The sequence below is a fragment of the Dreissena polymorpha genome, chromosome 1 (assembly GCF_020536995.1).
Source record: "Dreissena polymorpha isolate Duluth1 chromosome 1, UMN_Dpol_1.0, whole genome shotgun sequence".
NCBI classification, from domain to species: domain Eukaryota; kingdom Metazoa; phylum Mollusca; class Bivalvia; order Myida; family Dreissenidae; genus Dreissena; species Dreissena polymorpha.
Genome location: NC_068355.1, coordinates 70853256 through 70874532, shown reverse-complemented (window position 1 = coordinate 70874532; position 21277 = coordinate 70853256). Strand labels below are relative to the sequence as shown.

Here is a 21277-nt window from a genome sequence, read left to right as displayed (position 1 = left end):
ATCGCAATTAGATGTAAATAGTTCATACATGCACAGTGTTCTTTCAACACAACCAAATCACACTTATAGTCGCGTCTTGCGAAAATAGGTCTTAATGCGTATGCGGCCAGCGAAAGTCAAACACGGTCTGCGCTATTTCGCAGTGATTGTTGTTAGGTCAAAAACGTGCATGAAGAAGTCCGGATTTCCGCAGTGATTTGGCCAATGCGGTGGGTGATTTCTCTGAAATCAATAATTAAAATATTCTGATTCATTCATTCGGGTCTACAGGCGTGAAATTTCCCCATCATTTAATTGTTTGTTGATAAAGGGTATTTAATGTGAAAAGCTTGGTAAGACAGCTATGCCGAACAACCGAACTAGCATTCATTAATTTGATCAAAATATGCACACAGCAGAATGATTGTGTTTCTTACATGGCTTTTAGAAGAACAGACCATGCAGGCGAGCAGTGAACAATATGATTAGGTTTAGTTGCCCTAACCCTATATACCCTTGGTATGACTTGTGAGTGTTGAACTAATGTGCTACAGCATCACTTAAATACGAACACACCATAGTCAGGTATCCCCGCATAATGACATATAGAATATTACTGGGTAGATACCGCTTGGCAAACTTGAGCCTGGGATAGTCGGTTATACCCGCTTTGTGAAATTAGGAATATAACAGGTTTGATATAGCATGAACAGTACGTACTTGGGGGTTATAGGAAATACCCGCTATATGACTATCCTGTATATAACTAAATGACGTCAAAATACAACTGATGTGATACGGCATTACTTATACGAGCATAGGGTAGTAAGGTATAACTCGCCTCCTACAAAAATGACCTGATTCGATTTGCTTTGAGAGGCCATGTGCCCATTGTGCATTTTCCATACACCCTGAGAAATTTCCATACACCCCGAGTAATCGGTTGAGATATAATGGATACACAGTTAGTAACTGATTGTGTATAGGATATACACCCTCAGTTCCCTTCTCGAGCTTCGCTCTCATACACCATCAGTTACAAACAGTGTAACTAATACGGTATTACTTATAAGAGCATGGGGTAGTAGTATATACCGCTATATAACTCGTATATGAGGATATACCCGGTATATGACTCGCTAGTATAGTCCTGGGTTGGTACGGCATTACTTACATACGAGCATGGGGTAGTAGTATATACCCGCTATGGCTCGCTAGTATAGAACTGGCTTGATACGGCATTACTTTTATACGAGCATGGGGTAGTAGGATATACCCGGTATATGACTCGTTAGTATAGTACTGGCTTGATACGGCATTACTTATATACGAGCATGGGGTAGTAGGGTATACCCGGTATATGACTCGCTAGTATAGTACTGGCTTGAAACGGCATTACTTATATACGAGCATGGGGTAGTAGGATATATCCGGTACATGACTCGCTAGTATAGTACTGGCTTGATACGGCATTACTTATATACGAGCATGGGTAGTAGGATATACCCGGTATATAACTCGCTAGTATAGTACTGGCTTGAAACGGCATTACTTATATACGAGCATGGGGTAGTAGGATATACCCGGTATATAACTCGTTAGTATAGTACCGGCTTGATACGGCATTACTTATATACCAGCATTGGGTAGTGGGATATATCCGGTATATAGCTTGCTAGTATAGTACCGGCTGGATACGGCATTACTTATATACGAGCATGGGGTAGTAGTATATACCCGCTATGACTCTCTAGTATAGTACCGGTTTGATACGGCATTACTTATATACGAGCATGGGGTAGTAGGATATACCCGCTATATAACTCGCTAATATAGTACTGGCTTGATACGGCATTACTTATAATGAGCATGGGGTAGTAGGATATACCCGCTATATAACTCGCTAGTATAGTACCGGTTTGATACGGCATTGCTTATATACCAGCATGGGGTTGTAGAATATACCCGGTATACAACTCGCTAGTATGGTACTGGCTTGATACGGCATTACTTATATAAAGGCATGGGGTATTAGGATATACCCGGTATATGACTCGCTAGTATAGTCCTGGGTTGGTACGGCATTACTTACATACGAGCATGGGGTAGTAGTATATACCCGCTATGGCTCGCTAGTATAGAACTGGCTTGATACGGCATTACTTTTATACGAGCATGGGGTAGTAGTATATACAATGGCTGTTTGTAAAACATGCATGCCCCCCATATGGGCTGTCAGTTGTAGTGGCAGCCATTGTTTGAATACGTTTTTGTCACTGTGACCTTTGACCTAGTGACCTGAAAATCAATAGGGGTCATCTGCCAGTCATGATCAATGTTCCTATGAAGTTTCATGATCCTTAGTTTCATGATCCTAGGCCTAAGCATTCTTGAGTTACCATCTTGAAACCATTTTATTATTTGGAATAACTGTGACCTTGACCTAGTAACCTGAAAATCAAGATGGGTCATCTGCCAGTCATGATCAATGTACCAATGAAGTTTCATGATCCTAGGCCTAAGCGTTCTCAAGTTATCATCCGGAAACCATCTGATGGACGGACCGACCGACCGACATGTGGAAAACAATATACACCCTCTTCTTCGAAGGGGTGCATAATTAGAGAGCGGACACCATGCTCAAAGTTTAAAATGCACTAAGTGACCCCTTGGCCTAGATTTTGACCCGGCATTACCCATATTCGAACTTGACCTAGACATCATATAGATACAACATCTGACCAAGTTTGGTGAAGATCGGGTAAAAACAACTTGAATTAGAGAGCGGACACTTAATACGGACCGACAGACAAGACAGGCAGACGGACCGACAAACTTCGTTTGTGGGGGTATAAAAATGTATAAATAATGCTACTGGTATTTCATTTCTGCGTATTTTAGTCTTATATACAATATGTATAGTTTCTATTAAGTGCATTATTCCAATTTACTATTCATGACACTTACTACTACGTTATAAACAAATACTTTCAGATCATTTGCTGTTATTTGTAACTGAACGAGCAAAGAAAAAAATCTTACGTTTTGAATAACTAATAAATCCTTCCAACAATAAGCATTTTTCCTTGTGACTTGACTTTCACTGGGAATCAAACCCAGATCTCCGACTTACTTAGTAAGTCGGCATGTTTTCTTTACACCATGAAAGCGATAAGTTGAAGGAAAAAGCTAATCATTATGTACACAAAATATATTTAACGGATAAAATGTTTAGAAGTCTTTTTTCTACAAGTCTGTATTAACCATTTGACCCCCATGGCATGGCCAGTTTTATGCTAACACAATTGTGTTTAGTTTTACTACACTTACACGATGCTTTGCTGAATACCAAATATCTATGCAGTCAGATTCATAGATAATTTTCCACTTCATACATATAAGGAAAACAAGATACTACAAAGCAGGGTTAATTAAATTTGGACTTGCTCACATTTTGGCAAAATGACCATTCTCCAAAACAATCAAATTATAGAACAAGAGCCCTAAGGTGCTCAACTGTGACCAGAAGTAACTAAGCTATTCTGAGAGGGTGTAGTTGAGAATAATAAATGAACTTGATGAAAAATATGTAATTTGTAGGCAAATAATCAATTATAAACTTGACTTTGCTTATCATTACAGCAAATGTTTTGACAAACTTTAAACAAGATGTGTTTGTGAAACACAGTGTCCCCCTATATGACGTTTGACCTTGTAGGATGACCTTGACCCTTCACCACTCAAAATGTGCAGCTCCATGAGATACACATGCATTTCAAATATAAAATTGCTAGCTTCAATATTGCAGAAGTGACATTACATGATCAATTTTGACCCAATCCATATATTTGACCTTGAAGGATGACCTTGACCTTTCACCACTAAAAATGTGCAGCTCCATGAGATACACATGCATGCCAAATATCAAGTTGCTATCTTCAATATAGAAAAAGTATTCATAAAATTAGCGATTTGGGCCACATATATTTGACCTCTGACCTTGAAGGATGACCTTGACCTTTCACCACTCAAAATGTGCAGATCCATGAGATACACATGCATGCCAAATATCAAGTTGCTATCTTCAATATTGCAAAAGTATAATAAAATGAGCGATTTTGGACACATATATTTGACATCTGACCTTGAAGGATGAACTTAACCTTTCACCACTCAAATTGTGCAGCTCCATGAGATACACATGCATGCCAAATATCAAGTTGCTATATTGAATATTGAAATACTGCAAAAGTGTACATTAAATGAGCGATTTTGACCCATATATTTGACCTTTGACCTTGAAGGATGACCTTGACCTTTCACCACTCAAAATGTGCAGCTCCATGAGATACATATGCATGCAAAATATCAAGTTTCTATCTTCAATATTGCAAAAGTTATTGCAAATGTTAAAGTTGGCGCAAACCAACCAACCAACAGACCAACAGACCAACCAACAGACAGGGCAAAAACAATATGTCCCCCACTACTATAGTGGGGGACATAAAAAAGGAACACAATTTTAAATGCAACTTCCAGTGTTTACAAGCTTTTTTTAATTTGACATTTTGACCCACTTTTTGACGTTATGTGATCCAGTTTCAAAGTCAGCTGAGATTACATTGGGCCAAATGCTCTGATCATCTTTCATGAAAAATGCACATAAAAAGGGCCAATTGTGTGTTAACAAGGTTCTACTCTAGCACTTTAAGAAAAACTGTCATGTCCACTGGCAGCCATGTTAGTCTACAAACCGGAACCAGTTACAAACTCGACAACTGAGCTATCATTAGAATAAATATTCTGACCTAAATTTATGGAGATATGGCTAAAAATGTCACTTCTAGAGAATTTACAAGGTTTCATTATAGCCATATAAAGACAATTGCCTCATGCTCTAGTGGATATGTTTTTTGAATAGACATACAAATTTCGAAACAGGACTGAGCCATCATTTGAACAAATATTCGACCAAAATGCATGAAGATTGGAAAAAAAACAGTGACTTCACTAGTGTTCAAAAGGTTTCACTATAGCTATATAAGGAAAACTGCCCAGCCCTGTTACAGACGGTCATTTATGAAGTTCCACAACTGTTGTCGTACGTTAAACAGTTTTCTAGATAGTAATTTCCCACTATTTTTTCCATCAGTGCAGCTTATGATCAACAGTTAACTAGTCACTTCCACTTTAAACCTGTCCACTGTAAACACAAGGTTTACTGTTTTGACCTTTTTATACTTTTTATTTCTTATTGCTTTTGAAATATCATCTTATATATAATGTTATAATGTTCGCATGTATCTCCAATTATATTCTACAACACCGGTTCAATACATTGAGCTGTACACTATAAATGTAGGGACTAAAATATGATAACATTTCTCATCTCTTCTTCTTCTTGTCAATCACTCAAATGGAAACACTGGCCCCTGTGGTACACATTCTTTTTGATCAGCATGTTTTGTCTGCCAAACTGAAAAAAATAATAATCACAAATAAACATTTTAAAGAGAAGTGTAATGCCCCAACACTAATCTTTAGTTTCAAAACAATTGTAATGTCCGAACAAAATTAAACTAAAATACCAAAGTGTGCAAATTCAAATGCTTTTTACTTTGAGCTAATAGAGAGAGTTATACAGACAACAATACATTTGCACATGGTGAATACTTGTGTTATTTGGATAAGGCATTACCATGATATAGTCTGAGCAGTAGTAGGAAGCAATGCATGCCTCTCCAACCGCTCAACTATTGTGACTGCTAGATGATGATTTCAGCTGAGGAGCTAAACAAAAATGAGCAAGGGCCATAGTTCTGCAAAATTTGGGCTCATACATAATTTATTCCTTAAAGATGCCAATGTTTCCAATGTTGACTAGAAATGGAGCGGCAGAGACCGACGCATATCCCCACGCCGCATGTTTGACCCAGGGACGCCCCAGGGTTGGTAATGGGGCCATGCATAGTTGACCGTATTGTCATAAGAGAAGTTCAGTATCAATTAGAAGTGAATCGGTGTAGAAATGAAGAAATTATAGTAAAAGGCAATTTTGGGTGGGAATGGCACCCCAGGGTTGGTAATGGGGCCATACATAGTTGAGATTGACCGTATTGTCATAAGAGAGGTTCAGTATTAATTTGAAGTAAATGGGTGAAGAACTTTTAAAGTTATCGAAGGATCCAGAAAAGTGTCAGACTGACAGACACAGAGCGCAAACCGTAAGTCCCTCTCCTTTTTCAAGGGTAGGAAACTAACAAGTTTTGATAATAATGTAAAAATAATGGTCAAAACAAGAAACTGATTGAAATACAAAGTTAGGTCGCCCAAAGGGTGTTCTCATTATGTTATATGCACAAACAGGGATTTCAGATATTAAAGGGGTCAGGACCATGGATAATTAATAAACCCTCATGTCAATTTCATGTGAATTGCCAGCATTTAATTCTTACGTTCACCTACCATTACTAACATCAAGAGTGTCTTGGTTTGGGTCAAGCTTTCGTATATTGTTTGGAGGCATAGTGTAATAGCTGTGATATTTTAGGAATAAAATGAACCTAAACACAAAACTGAAGCAAATCTGCACCTTTCTAAGTATATTTTGACCTTTGACCTTGAAGGATGACCTTGACCTTTCAACACTCAAAAATGTGCAGCTCCATGAGATACACATGCATGCCAAATATGAAGTTGCTTTCTTCAATATTACAAAAGTTATGGCAAAATATTAAAGTTGGAGCAAACAAACCAACAGACAGACCAACAGACAGGGCGAAAACAATATGTCCCCCACTATAGTTCATTCCAACGCTCACGGACACTGGAACCCCGGGGAGAGTAGGAAAGCTCCACTATATATATTTCATATATAATAGTCGAGCTAAAAACCCTATTTTACTATGATTCAAGGGCCATAGCTCAGGGGTGTCTGGGTCTATTTGGCCCATTATCTAACTTGACTATGTTATTGCCTTACACATTTTCATGAAGTTTGGTGAAGATCTGATGACAATTGCTTGACTTATTGAACGGAAAATAATCCGGACGGACTGACAGACGGACTTACTAACTTACAGACGGACGGATGGACTAACAGACTAAAGGACGGAGCGATTTTAATATGCCCTCAAAATCGCTGGTTCGGGGGCATAAAAACGACATTGTATAAAATGTATTGTATTTCTTAAACTGTATGAACTGTTATATCATACATGCCATACGTCCCGGATTTTCCGGGACAGTCCCGGAAATGAAGAACTTGTCCCGCTGTCCCGGAAATCTGTCAAATGTCCCCGAATTTACAAAATCCATATATACATGTACCTTATCTTAGGCTTAACTGCACCTCGAATCTGTGTATATATGCAGCGTCTCCATGACAATGCCTACCCGAATAGGCAGACTACGCTACGTGTCAAAATCGATCAATTAACAGGGGTCCTGTTATCATATTGATTGTCTCACGTTCGCTGTCAAACCGAAAAGGCGGCATTGTTTTGGTTGTTAATTGACTTATATCTACATCGAAACAGAGTGTAACTAATGTGTGACTGTACGGATTTTAAGTTGACGATCTACCGGTACTGTTTTGTTGTATTTGTTTTATGTGATTGGTTGTATGTATTGTGAATTGATTTGAGTTGACAATCTAACGGTACTGTATTGTTGTATTTTTTATTATATAAATGTTATAAATGAATAAAGGCGTATCAACAACTACGCGTTACACACCGGTCTTAATAACAATAACGCAGTGACGTCACCATCTATGTTTAGAACGCTTAAACTGAAAACACATGGCCTGTATCTAGTAAAGGAACTAGTAATGTTTAATTTGACGTTAATAGATCAAGTATATTTCGGATAGGCTTTCGAACTTTTGCAATTAACGATGCGAAACAATACAAAACGTACCAAAAATGCATATGTCTATAAATATCGCTACATTTTATACATGTCCCGGAAAATCGGCAAAAGTCCCGGACAATTTAACACAATGTCCCGGAATTGGTCTGAAAAATTATGGCATGTATGGTTATATGTAATTTCCATTTAACATTATCATTACATCTTCTCACGCTAGATTGGAAGTCTCTGAACTGTTATATACAGACAGATCAATCCCTAGTTTATCTTCCAGGGATCAGAAGATGTCTTGAAATCATTATGAACTGTTCCATCATTTAAAATACTGTATGAAATAAATGACAAAGTTATGGCCCAGACAAACTTCAGGTTTAAAACACAATAAGTGACCCCATGACCTAGTTTCTGACCGGGCATGATCCATATTCAAACTTGACCTATACATCATCTAGATACAATTTGTGACCAAGTTTGGGTGAAGATCTGATGAAATTTCGGGACAGACTGACGGACCGACAAAGTGGTTCCTATATAGCCCCCATTACCAAAAAGATAGTATTACCAGCAGTTGGTTTCAATGGAAATTTCTTACCAGACAAGAGGTTTGATGCAAATTGTTGTGAGGGGAAACTGAAAAATATCTGAAACAAAAATAAAGTCTTATATAATTTGAAGCGCTATATTGTTAAGTCAAATTTTAATATTTAATAATCATAATACTGCTAGCTGTCTGATTACAGAGGAGTCTTCACAACATAATGCGTTAACAGTTTTCCTGCAATAAGCAAACAGGACAAAATCAACAACACGAGTATTTATAATATATTCAGAGACAAAGATGATCCATCCATGTCTTTGGAAATAAACAAAGGGCATTTAACAATTATTCTGGCCTCATTTTAGCCATGTTGATAAATATAATGGGTCATACTGCTTGGTGTGTTACAAGTGAAACGCCATCAAAACCAGTGCTCCAGCTTGGCATGAATGGAAGGGCGCAGCACCCTGCCATTCAAAGATTCCAACCTGTCAACCTTCGACACCCTTCATGCCCTTTGATGAAAATGCTGAGTTGGGAATAGGGAGTTACAGTTGTAAGATCGTACGCGAATATCATTTGCCATTTAAAAGGAATCATGATGTTCAAACTTAACCTTTGACCTAGAAGTTGGCAAAGGGTTTGTTTTTAGTTGGTCGCATTTTAGAATTTACAGAGCATATTTTGCAAATCAGTGTGTGCTTAGAAGCCTTAGCTACGGAAAGAACCGCAACTCAATTTGCTAAGAACGATCACCACTGCCTGTCTGCAACAGATGACAAATGATTCTGCTCTAGCAGTGAGTGTATATACCAGCTTGTAAGACGACATTGGCCAGACTAGTGTTTATCATTAAAGTCTGTACGTATTTGTACCATTTTTGACCTCATCCAAGATATCATTGGGACAAATCTTCGGACAAAGTTTCATGATGATCAGACAATAAATGTGGCCTCTAGAATGTTAACAAGGTTTTACTATATAGCCATAAAAGAAAAAATGCAGAGCCCACTGGCAGCCATGTTTTTCAACCAATCAGCCAAGATATTATTGGGATGAATCTTCTGACCATTTTTCATGAACATCGGAAATAAATGTGGCCTCTAAAGTGTTAACAAGACTTTACTATAGCCATATAATGAAAAAAATGCCCCGCCCCCTGGAAGTCGTGTTTTCCAAGCAAATGTACCCATTTTCAAACTCTTTCAAGATATCATTGAGACCAATCTTCTGACTAAATTTCATGAAGCTTGACAATAAATGTGGTCTCTAAAGTGTTAACAAGGTTTTACTAAAGCCTTATAAGGAAAAATGCCCCGCCCCCTGGTGTTTTTATTTTACCCATTTTCGAACTCATTCAAGACATCATTGGGACAAATCTTCTGACCAAGTTTCATAAAGATCAGACAATAAATGTGGCCTCTAGAATGTTAACAAGGTTTTACTATAGCCATAGAAGGAAAAATGCTCTGCCCCCTGGCAGCCTTGTTTTTCAACCAATCAGCATCATTTTTAAACTCGTCTAAGATATTATTGGGATGAATCTTCTGCCCATGTTTCATGAAGATCCGACAATAAATGTGGCCTCTAGAGTGTTAACAAGATTTTACTATAGCCATTTATAGCCATATTAGGAAAAATGCCCCGCCCCTTGGCAGCCATGTTTTTCAAGCAAACATAACCATTTTCAAACTCATCCAAGATATCATTGAGACCAATCTTCTGACCAAATTTCACGAAGATTGGACAATGGGGCCTCTAGAGTGTTCACACGGTTTTACTAAAGCCATATATAACCATATATGGACCATATATAAATAACCATATAAGGAAAAATGCCCCGCCCCCTGGTGGCCATGTTTTTAAAGCAACCAAAACCATTTTTAAACTCATCCAAGACATCATTGGAAAAATGTTCTGACCAAGTTTCATGAAAATCTGACAATAAATGTGGCCTCTAGAGTGATAACAAGGTTTACTATAGCCATATAAGGAAAATGCCCACCTCATAAATGCCATGTTTTTCAACCAACCGGCATCATTTTAAAACTTGTCAAAGATATTATTGGGTTGAATCTTAAGTAATATGCATATAATAATGGAAAAAGGGCCATTATTCTTACAAAATGCTTGATACAGTTGTCTGCTCTTCTTTATAGATTGGGGTCATGTTGGTAAATAAGTTTGCAAAATATGAAAGCAATATGTCAAGGGACGTTGAAAATATTTTAGGTGGTACGCCAACTTTAACATAGATTTATCAATAATATGAATATTCAAAATGGTAAAGGGGCCATAATTATTACAAAATGCTTGATAGAGTTGTCTGCTCTTGTTTATAGGTTGGGGTCATGTTGGTAAAGAAAAATGCAAAATATGAAAGCAATATGTCAAGGGACATTGAAAATATTTGGGGTAGTAAACAATCTTAAACATTTGCTGCATTTTCTAAGTGGAAAAGGGGCCATTATTATTACAAAATGCTTGATAGAGTTGTCTGCTCTTGTTTATAGGTTGGGGTCATGTTTGTTAAGAAGTATGCAAAATATGAAAGAAATATGCCAAGGGACATTGAAAATATTTGGGGTAGTACGCACACTTTTAACATTTGCATGCTCACACTAACGCCAATGCTAAGGCTAACGCAAACGCCGGGTGAGTAGAATTGCTCCACTATATAGATTTCATATATAATAGTCGAGCTAAAAAGGGTCTTTCTGTAAATCTTTAAGAGAATAAATTAAAAACTCAACAGGCCTTTTTTATTATTAAATAAGATTGTTTCCATATATAATTTAAGGCCCTAAAATCATTCAGGATATAACTTTGAACATTTTTTACAGAAATAAAATGATCTTAAAGTTCTCTGCAATGCAAAGTAATTTTTACACACTGGATATTAAAAAAAAAAAATGTTAACTTGTCCATGCTATTCGGGCCGGCTGTGCTCTAACTGCCTATGGAAAATCTTGATTATATATATATTATATATATATACCTGTTGTGACCCTTGAGATCCTTATGAAATGTTCATAATTCACTAATAACTGTATGTAAAAAAAATAGTATTACCAGATAATCGGGTTCAAAAGTTATTTCTTTCAAGACAGGATGGTTGGTGGGAAATGTCTTCCGACGAAACTGAAAAACATCTAAAACAAAAAGAAAGTGACTTCTTGTATAATTTGAAGCACTATTCATTTTAATACAATTGTATTTTGACAGCCAAAGTTCTGCTGAGCCTAAAAATTAAAAGTAGGTCAACAAAACACAAAATGAAATCCAATGATTGCATCACCAAATCTTCAACATATCCAATTAATAAAATTAATTTTTATATATAGACGGTTTTGATACATGGCACAGTCTGAGGCTGTAGGTCCCTTACAGGTAGAGCCCCCCAAAGCCATAGTTCATTGTTCTTTTTATAGTCTTAGTTGCTATTTCTGGTGAGTAAAATGCAAAATATTATAAGCCAGACCACCAGTAACACTCGATGTGTAATTGTCATTTTATATAAATGTTATAAAGAACATCGATAACAAGGGCTGTTTGTAAAACATGCATGCCCCCCATATGGGCTGTCCGTTGTAGTGGCAGCCATTATGTGAATACATTTTTGTCACTGTGACCTTGACCTTTGACCTAGTGACCTGAAAATCAATAGGGGTCATCTGCGAGTAATGATCAATGTACCTATGAAGTGTCATGATCCTAGGCAAAAGCATTCTTGAGTTATCATCCGGATTTTTTTTTACTGTTTCGGGTCACCGTGACCTTGACCTTTGACCTAGTGACCTGAAAATCAATATGGGTCATCTGCATGTCATGATAAATGTACCCATGAAGTTTCATGATCCTAGGCGTAAGCGTTCTTGAGTTATCATCGGAAACCATTTAACTATTTCGGGTCACCGTGAATTTGACCTTTGACATAGTTACCTCAAAATTAATACGGGTCATCTGCGAGTCATGATCAATCTACCCATAAAGTTTCATGATCCTATGCATATGTGTTCTTGAGTTATCATCCGGAAACCATTTTACTATTTCGGGTCACCTTGACCTTAACCTTTGACCTACTGACCTCAAAATCAATAGGGGGGTCATCTGCGAGTCATGATCTATCTACCTATGAAGTTTCATGATCCTAGGCGTATGCGTTTTTGAGTTATCAACCGGAAACCATTTTACTATTTCGGGTCACCGTGACCTTGACCTAGTGACCTCAAAATCAATAGGGGTCATCTGCAAGTCATGATCAATCTACCTATGAAGTTTCATGATCCTTGGCATATGCGTTCTTGAGTTATCATCCAGAAACCATTTTACTATTTCGGGTCACCATGACCTAGAGCTTTGACCTAGTGACCTCTAAATGAATAGGGATCATCTGCGAGTCATGATCTATCTTCCTATGAAGTTTCATGATCCTAGGCCTAAGCGTTCTTGAGTTATCATCCGGAAACCACCTGGTGGACAGACCGACAGACCGACCAACCGACATGTGCAAAGCAATATACCGCCTCTTCTTCGAAGGGGGGCATAATAAATGTTAATCCACTAACCATACAGTAAAACAACCGTCCAAAAATATATCCAGATATGTCTTTTGCAAATGAAATAATATATGCACTTAGTTTGACAGCAGAAAATGGAAATTTAATGATGGGGGACATATGCTACATTTTGTAGTATGTAAGATTTCTGGAAAGTAGCCAAGAGGTTAGGTCAGTTACCTTTTATGTCCGTGTCAGCGGATAACCAATCAGACAATAGTAAAACAAGGGACAAAATTGTCACAAAACCAGGTTTTCAATGTAGAAAAAAGTCTGATAGAGGGAGACAACTCAAACTGAACTGATTGTTTATAATTAACCCCCTTTGTTTCAAAATAAATATATTTTTAGTTGTGGCAACCTTGACCTTGGAGATATTGACGTAATTCTAAAGTGCGATACAACGTCCCACGATGGTGAACAAATATGCCAAATCATTTTTAAGTCTCACAATGAATGACATAGTTTTGGCCCGGACAAGCTCTTTTATGGCCATTTTTGACCTTTAAACTCTAAGTGTGACCTTGACCTTCGATATATTGACGGTATTCTTTTGAGCGACACACCGTCTAATGATGGTGAACAAATGTGCCAAATGATTTTAAATTCTCACCAAGAACCACAACGTTATGGCCCAGACAAGCTTGTTCCGTCCGCCCGCCAGCCGGCATTTGCCAATCTAATTACCCGTTTCTTTCTTTGGAAAACCTTGTTAAAAAGACCAGGAAAAATTCATACTAAGCGCACATGCCCGGCATGCCAATGAAGCAATTACAATATTTGTTCACACCCCCTTAAAACAAATCATCGGATTTACACTGATCTAAAATTCAATCCTGAATGGCTCAAATCGGGATTTCCAAATAATCTGGACAATTAACACCCTTGCAACATGCATGGGTTGTTAAGTTACTAAATGTCCTACATATAACAAATTCAGAATTTGTGTACCATCCCACTCACATAAATAGCAATTGCAAGATGATGTCCATTACAAACCTGTTTGTTATCATTCTGACCTTTTTGTACTTCTATAGTTTTTCAAATTTAATGTGATTAAAGTGCAAACACCTGATTATAGAAGGTATACCTAAGATCATATTGCTTGCCATGTGTAATAATCCAACAGATTGGCTTTGTTTGTATGCCAATAGATAGAGCTTGCACATTCTTTTTCAATATGTGGTTATGGACAACTGTAAACATTGCTTCATGTATTTTAAGGGGCTTTTGCATGTTTTGGTAAATTGACAAAATAAAACAAGAGCTGTCACCATAGGATGACTTATGCCCCCTATAAATGCTTGATAGAAGTTATGAGCTTTTTTCGAAACCTAAACACAGATTTCGAAACCTAAACGCGGACTCAAAGTTCAAGGTCACAGGGGTAACAATTTTTGTGCGTATGGAAAGGCCTTGTCCATATACACATGCATACCAAATATGAAGGTTATATCTCAAGGGACATAGAAGTTATGAGCATTTTTCAAAACCTAAACGCAGATTTTGAAACCTAAACACGGACCTTAAGTTCAAGGGGTAAAAATTTGTGTTCGTATGGAAAGGCTTTGTCCATATGCACATGCATACCAAATATGAAGGTTATATCTCAAGGGAAATAGAAGTTATGAGCATTTTTCGAAACCTAAACGCAAAGTGTGACAGAAATACGGACCGACAGACGGACAGTCTGATAACTATATGCACCCTTTTCTTTGAAAGGGCGCATAAAAATTGTTTCAGACTTGCACATTTTTGTTGCAGTTATGATATTTGTGAGAAAACAGTTATACTTAACATTAACAACCTGAAAATGATAAATCGTTGCAAAGCAAAACAATTGAATAATTTGGAGTTCTGTTGTCGTTTTTTGTGACACTACGAGCTTTGCTTATATAAACTAAAAGTATAAAATATTGTATGAGCATGGATGGCCGTCTTAGCGTTAGACTTTTACTCCAGAGGTCAGTGGTTCGAGCCCAGATAAGGATAACTTTTTCTTTTAATTTGTTCTTGTTTTTTAATTGAGCTTTTTAGATTTAATGTTTACATTTATAAATATAACGCATTTAATGACAAACTTCAATACATGCCATAATCTGTTATAAGGTCCCTTAAATACCAAAATGAGTATAAAGGAACCTGAGTGAAACATTTTATTTTATTTTGGATATTAACAGGACTGCTTATTGGAAACAAAAAGTTTGCTCGATTCTTGAATGACTTACAAAAATGTTTATCAAATCAAGTAGGTTCGTTTATTCTTCGTCTGTTGTCCCATCTCGCCAACAGACAACCAGCTCCCTCCAGGCTTGTCAGTTCCAGGCGAGTCTCTCTAGCTGCCCCCATTTTGGCCCATCTGCTTAGAATCTGCATCCAGGTCACGGCGCCAGGTGTTACTGTATTTGAAATAAAGTAGGTTGGATGCCATTAAATGTGACTTTAAACACCATAATGACAGAAAAAATAACAGGTTTATTTCCCTTCAATTAATAACAAGCAAATTAATTGAATTGATATCCCCCGCTAATTAGCTTCTGGACACAAAAGTGTTATATTTGACACTCAGGTAAAAAAGGATTTTTTTAGGTTCAAAGGGCCATAACTCCGTTATTAACAGTCAGATAGTGTACAATGCCATTTGGCATGCATCATCCTCTTATCTATACATATACTCATACCAAGTTTCAATGAAATCCACCAAAGCACTTCCAAGATATGGTTCCCAACACAAAAGTGCCGGATGGACGGAAAGACGGGCGGACAAGGCCAAAACAATATCCCTCCGCCTATTGCAGGGTGATAATAACATGAATGTAAATTAAAGCCAGCACATATATGAATTAACTGCCTAGATGGGTGTATTAAATATAATTTAGGGCTGTACAATACTTACTGATATGTGAGCATATATTTACTTTTAGTAAATATAAATAAATGTAACAGTAATACTTACACACTTGTGACTGTGAGTTTATACATGTAACTAAACTTCCTTTATAATTTTATAAGTTTTTTTATTGCCATAGTATTAAGAAGTCACTTGCTCAATAACACATTTAAGCATGAGCTGTTTTTTTAAATCTGCATACATAAGAAAACATCGAAAAAACACAAGAGGAGCATGTATCCGAAAGTAAATTACGTCCGAAATCAGGCAAGTTAAGCATGCGCGAAATTCACCAAAACATCGATTAAATATGGTTTAAACAGAATCATATGTAAAACGTGAATGATAAATTAAACATTATCCAACAAAAGCATGCAGCTTTAACCAATAAACAACAGCAAAAATCAGCAATATAGCGATATTGTTGAATAACTCAGCGAAGGCTAGCAAGAAGAGGTAGCAGACCACGGTAGACACACACTCTCTCGGAGCCGCGGACGCCTTCTTGATCTCCACCACGCTCAATTCAGAAAACAATGAACCTGCAATCATAAAAACACATTCACTGCACACAAGTAGTCTGAAACTTACATTTAAGATAAAAAAAGAGCATATGGAACCTGTACAGGTGATACTATTGACAAAAGTGAAAGAATGACAAGGCCGCAAAAAGGGGCTTCAAAATCAACTTTTTACCATGTACGAAAGTGGCTGGGGACGAATGAAACGTAATGATAGCCTGCTTTTGGAATGATATTTTTACACGCAAAACATAGCACAACCCATCAAACCATGAATAAATACCAGGTATCCAGGTGGTTTTCGCGCAATAATTCACAGCGTGACCCTACTAGCGATTCCAGCTTAAAAAGAACCCAAAATACAATATGCCTACCGCAGTTTTCCTTCCTGAGTAACAAAGAACACAACAACAACAAGAGGTCATGACCCCACAGTTTCGCATTTGAAAATGGTCATATTCTCAGGATTTAATGCAATTTGGGGATACAATAAGACCTATTACCCTCAAATTTGACATGGAAACCTACCCTTTCCCAATATTTCACTTTTTGACCGGGGCCAATTCGCATATTTCTGCTTCCTACCGTGTACTGCTACCAGAGAATTTTCCAGGGGAAACAACTAAAAAAGTAATGCAAACGGATTTAAATGGCTCATGCTAAAAAGTTTATAATATAGCAACAACACGTGATTTAGCTATAGAATTAGAATGCGAAAGATTTTTTTAAACTATTACTCGAAGATTCCTTAACTAAATAAAATATTAATAGACAATAAAGGTTTAAACTTTGAGTTTGACCTACTTAGCAATCAATGGTCAAAACAACCTCGAAATAGCGTTTTCTTCATGTCAACAATACAATTGTTGAGTTAATGTTGACGTAATACTAATAATGATAATACTATCCATATTCTCTACCTAGAATATTCATCATATTAAAATATCCAATAAATGTAGTATATTTCTTTTCACGCTAACAATTCAAGATGGCTTACAATCGGTTTTGCTTGGGCATGCGCATTGCAAGCCTATTTGGTTTGGTCCCGCCTTTTTCTCCATATATGGTCATTTGAGCTTGTGGACGGCCGTGGACCATCCACCTACAGTTACACAGTTCCTTAAAGAAATATTAACTTCAGTTGTAATAAAAGTAAAACTTCAGAACGAATTTCCTTTCCAAAGTCAAATGTTTTATTTTGTCAAGAATATTTGCTTGTTTGTTTTTTTCAGGAGTCTCAAAGAGTTCATGCTAATTGTGTACTTAATTGCTTTAAATAAATATCTGACTATAATTCCAATCAAAAAGAAATACAGTGTTAAACAAAAATATAGTTACCATTAATATTTTTTTTCAAGTGTAAATTTTAATTTATTTAAACTTGTTTTTAAATAAACATTGTGCAGATGTAGTTTTTGTGTCAAGATTGGTGATTTAAGATTTTTATGTTTGAAAGATTTGTTGCAAATAAAATATACGCATACTATTTGTTTCGATTTTATTTGCAATTACGCAATATGAATTTTCTCATAAAAAATGCCGAATGTATTCTAGTTTGTTATCCTTAGACCATACATATTTGAATTGAATGAAAGTAAACAGTACACATATAATACATTACTTTGAATTTTAGTTAAGAAATCGTGTTTTATAACGTCTAGACCACCGATGAGACGGATCAAAATTGTTATATTTACATTACATATTTAAGATTAGAAAGTTCTAAAAGAATTTAGCCACATTACTTAAATGTACTTCAGTTTATGTCGTGGTAATCAATCAGGGTAAAAATGTATGTCATTTCTTCGTTTATGGATTATAAAAAGCACCCACAACCCATACTTAAAAAATGCCATATTTCCGCTGGCTTAAATGTATTTTTTCGGCAAATTATTATAACAGTATTAAAACATATCATAGTTATTTAAGGAAATTTAACATGTTTCAAAAAACACCGCTAGAATATAAAATATTGTGTTCGTGTTAAAGAACTGCATCCGATTGGTTCTATGTTGTTTTGTATTGCCGTGTTTTAATTAAATCGGAAAAGATAATTATAAACATTATACAAAATCATTTGATACGACTTCCCTGTCTTTCGAAATAAATCTGCATATTCAACCGTGTCCGGAATGAATATGCACTATCCGCATAATAGCATATTACCGGTGATAGTGTTGAAATATATTCAATATTTATCAATCGGGCACAACGCTAAAAGGAGAATGACGACGGAACTCTTCTCTTAATGTACACATGTATAAAAACAATTTATGTTTACTATTTTCAAGCAGAAATTTAACTACAAATAGTGTTATATTAATACAATCGTTAAGACACAGTTCACACTCCCAGAGCGTATTGAACTGAAGCCTACAAAAAGGCGCTTATAAACTGAAACATACGTGTAGAGCAACCATATCATACATATTTTTATAAATATATGAAATATAAAATACATTAACAATCATACATATGTTCCTTTTTAGTATAGTTCGTGCTCTCATAATAATACTGAACTCTTTACGAACATTGTGTTGGTGTAAACATATATAATGATAAACTTATGAATTTCTTAAGTTGAGTAGAATTATGTCCGTTGTGCGGCGATGAAAATGAAAGCCTTCTGGAGTTTTATCATGGCTTTTTTTATTTGAGATTTTTTGTCAGAACGGTTTTGTAATGCATTAAAGGTGAAAATGTATTGTGTATCACAATTATCGGATGTCAACATTGCGATAATTTAAATAACTAATAAAACTCCATTGGCAAGTTTATTATTAATATATATTAATAATAAACTTGTCCATGGAGTTTTATTAGTTATTTAAAAAAAAATCTACATCAGTTTGATTTACAAGCCAAGATATAATTTCAGGTTTATGTTACGTTTTTTTATTGTTTTATATTGTACACATGTGAAGGCATGTACTTTACGTGTATTGTTTAACTTAAGCCCATATCATAGTTGTTTTATTATGTTAAGCGTAAAATTGTAGATAAGAAAACTAAGATATGTACGTTATTAACAAGTTGAATGTTCCTGCAGTAGTTCATTTGAGTTCTAAAACATATGAGTGAAGTTTTACCAGATGTAGATTGAGTCTATTGCGATCAAGAAAAATGTCCAATGGCTCATATTAAAAACCCGTTTGTGATTATAGTATTTTTAAATACAACCTTGCGTCCGATTTCAATAAGCCGATGCGTAGAATCTTAAAATACAGTTCACATTGTATGGTTGTATATACATTTTATTGAGCAAATGAACGCAATAACAAAGCACTCGCTTTATTTGCTCTCGAGCGTTAATTGTTTAAGCAATACAGCCCATAACAGTCAAGAAAGACAAAAATGATTGATTTGTATTAGATAAAATTTACAACTCTTCAAAATAACAAAATGATTTAAAATAGTTAAAACAATGTATTAATAAATTCAAATAAAGTTTTAATTAATTCATTCTTATATACTTGTAAAATACATTTGAATTTAATTAAAATTATAAACATGCTTTAATAAAAATAAAAAACCGTTTGCTTCTGTTGGAATAATAGCCATTGCTTCTGTAGGAATAATAGTCATTGCTTCTGTTGGAATAATAGCCATTGCTTCTGTTGGAATAATAGCCATTGCTTCTGTTGGAATAATAGCCATTGCTTCTGTTGGAATAATAGCCGTTGCTTCTGTTGGAATAATAGCCATTGCTTCTGTTGGAATAATAGCCGTTTGCTTCTGTTGGAATAATAGCCATTGCTTCTGTTGGAATAATAGCCATTGCTTCTGTTGGAATAATAGCCATTGCTTCTGTTGGAATAACAGCCATTGCTTCTGTTGGAATAATAGCCGTTTGCTTCTTAGCCATTGCTTCTGTTGGAATAATATCCATTGCTTCTGTTGGAATAATAGCCATTGCTTCTGTTGGAATAATAGCCATTGCTTCTGTTGGAATAATAGCCATTGCTTCTGTTGGAATAATAGTAATTGCTTCTGTTGGAATACTAGCCAAGGCAAAATCAAAATATGTACAAAAAATAAACGCCTGACATAGATACGTGTATTCGCACTTTAATGGTGGATAATTTATCTGCGAGTGAACATGAACATGACAATAAGTTGTTAAAAGACAAAGATGGAAGTTGTTAACCGGTCATGGAGATCAATCAACTCCAAATGGAGGAATGTAAGAAAATATATGGGTTTGATGCAAGTCTATTGATACATAAGTTTGATTTCAAATAAGTTGCATCGTTCTGTCCTTTACTTGCCTGTAACCGTCCCTGAAGATCCTGACGTGGGAATTCTGGTGGATCAGGCTAGTCAATCTCTCCATAAATCCGACATTGAATCCCCTGGAATTTCTTGCTGTCTTTCAACTGTTAGTAGCGTATTTGAACATATTGACATTTAAGAATATATTTCGGAAAAAGATAAAATATAAAACAGCAAAAATGAATTCTTAAATAGACATGAAACGTTGTGGCAAATTTTGTATAATCACGTTATACTAAATCTGGGGAGCCTACGCGCACTCAAGCGTATGAAATTTTTTATCCAATATCGATTGAGAACTTAAACACAAAAGTTATCCATGTTTATATATTTTCCAGAAACAACCTAGTAATTTAATATGATAATTTGCAACAACAACGTGCGTTTTGTGTAGAGACCAAAATATAATAGCAACGTTTCCCTATTAAGTCTTGCTTATAATATTAGTCAGCTTATTATTTTGTTCGTTGATATCAAATAAAATTTCCCAGACACATACTCGCTAATAAAAGAGTAATTTGGGTTCTAAAAGAAATAATGTAAGAAGTTTTACCATAAGTGTGCTTTAATATTAACAATTAAGTTCAACAGACAATTATTATATGCTCTTTCTAAAGAATCGTCAGTTTTTTTCCCTCAAGCTTAC

The 21277-nt window shown here is 35.9% G+C and overlaps 1 protein-coding gene across 1 annotated transcript in view; it reads left to right on the top strand.

The window, feature by feature from the left end:
- The window catches only part of LOC127834453 (lysozyme-like), a 36546-nt gene extending 18639 nt beyond the window's left edge, over positions 1 to 17907 (top strand). Inside the window, exon 7 of the mRNA XM_052360303.1 lies at positions 17472 to 17907. The gene's annotated coding sequence lies outside the window, so the exon portion shown is untranslated. The remainder of the gene's footprint in view (positions 1 to 17471) is intronic.
- Positions 17908 to 21277: the final 3370 nt, after the last annotated feature.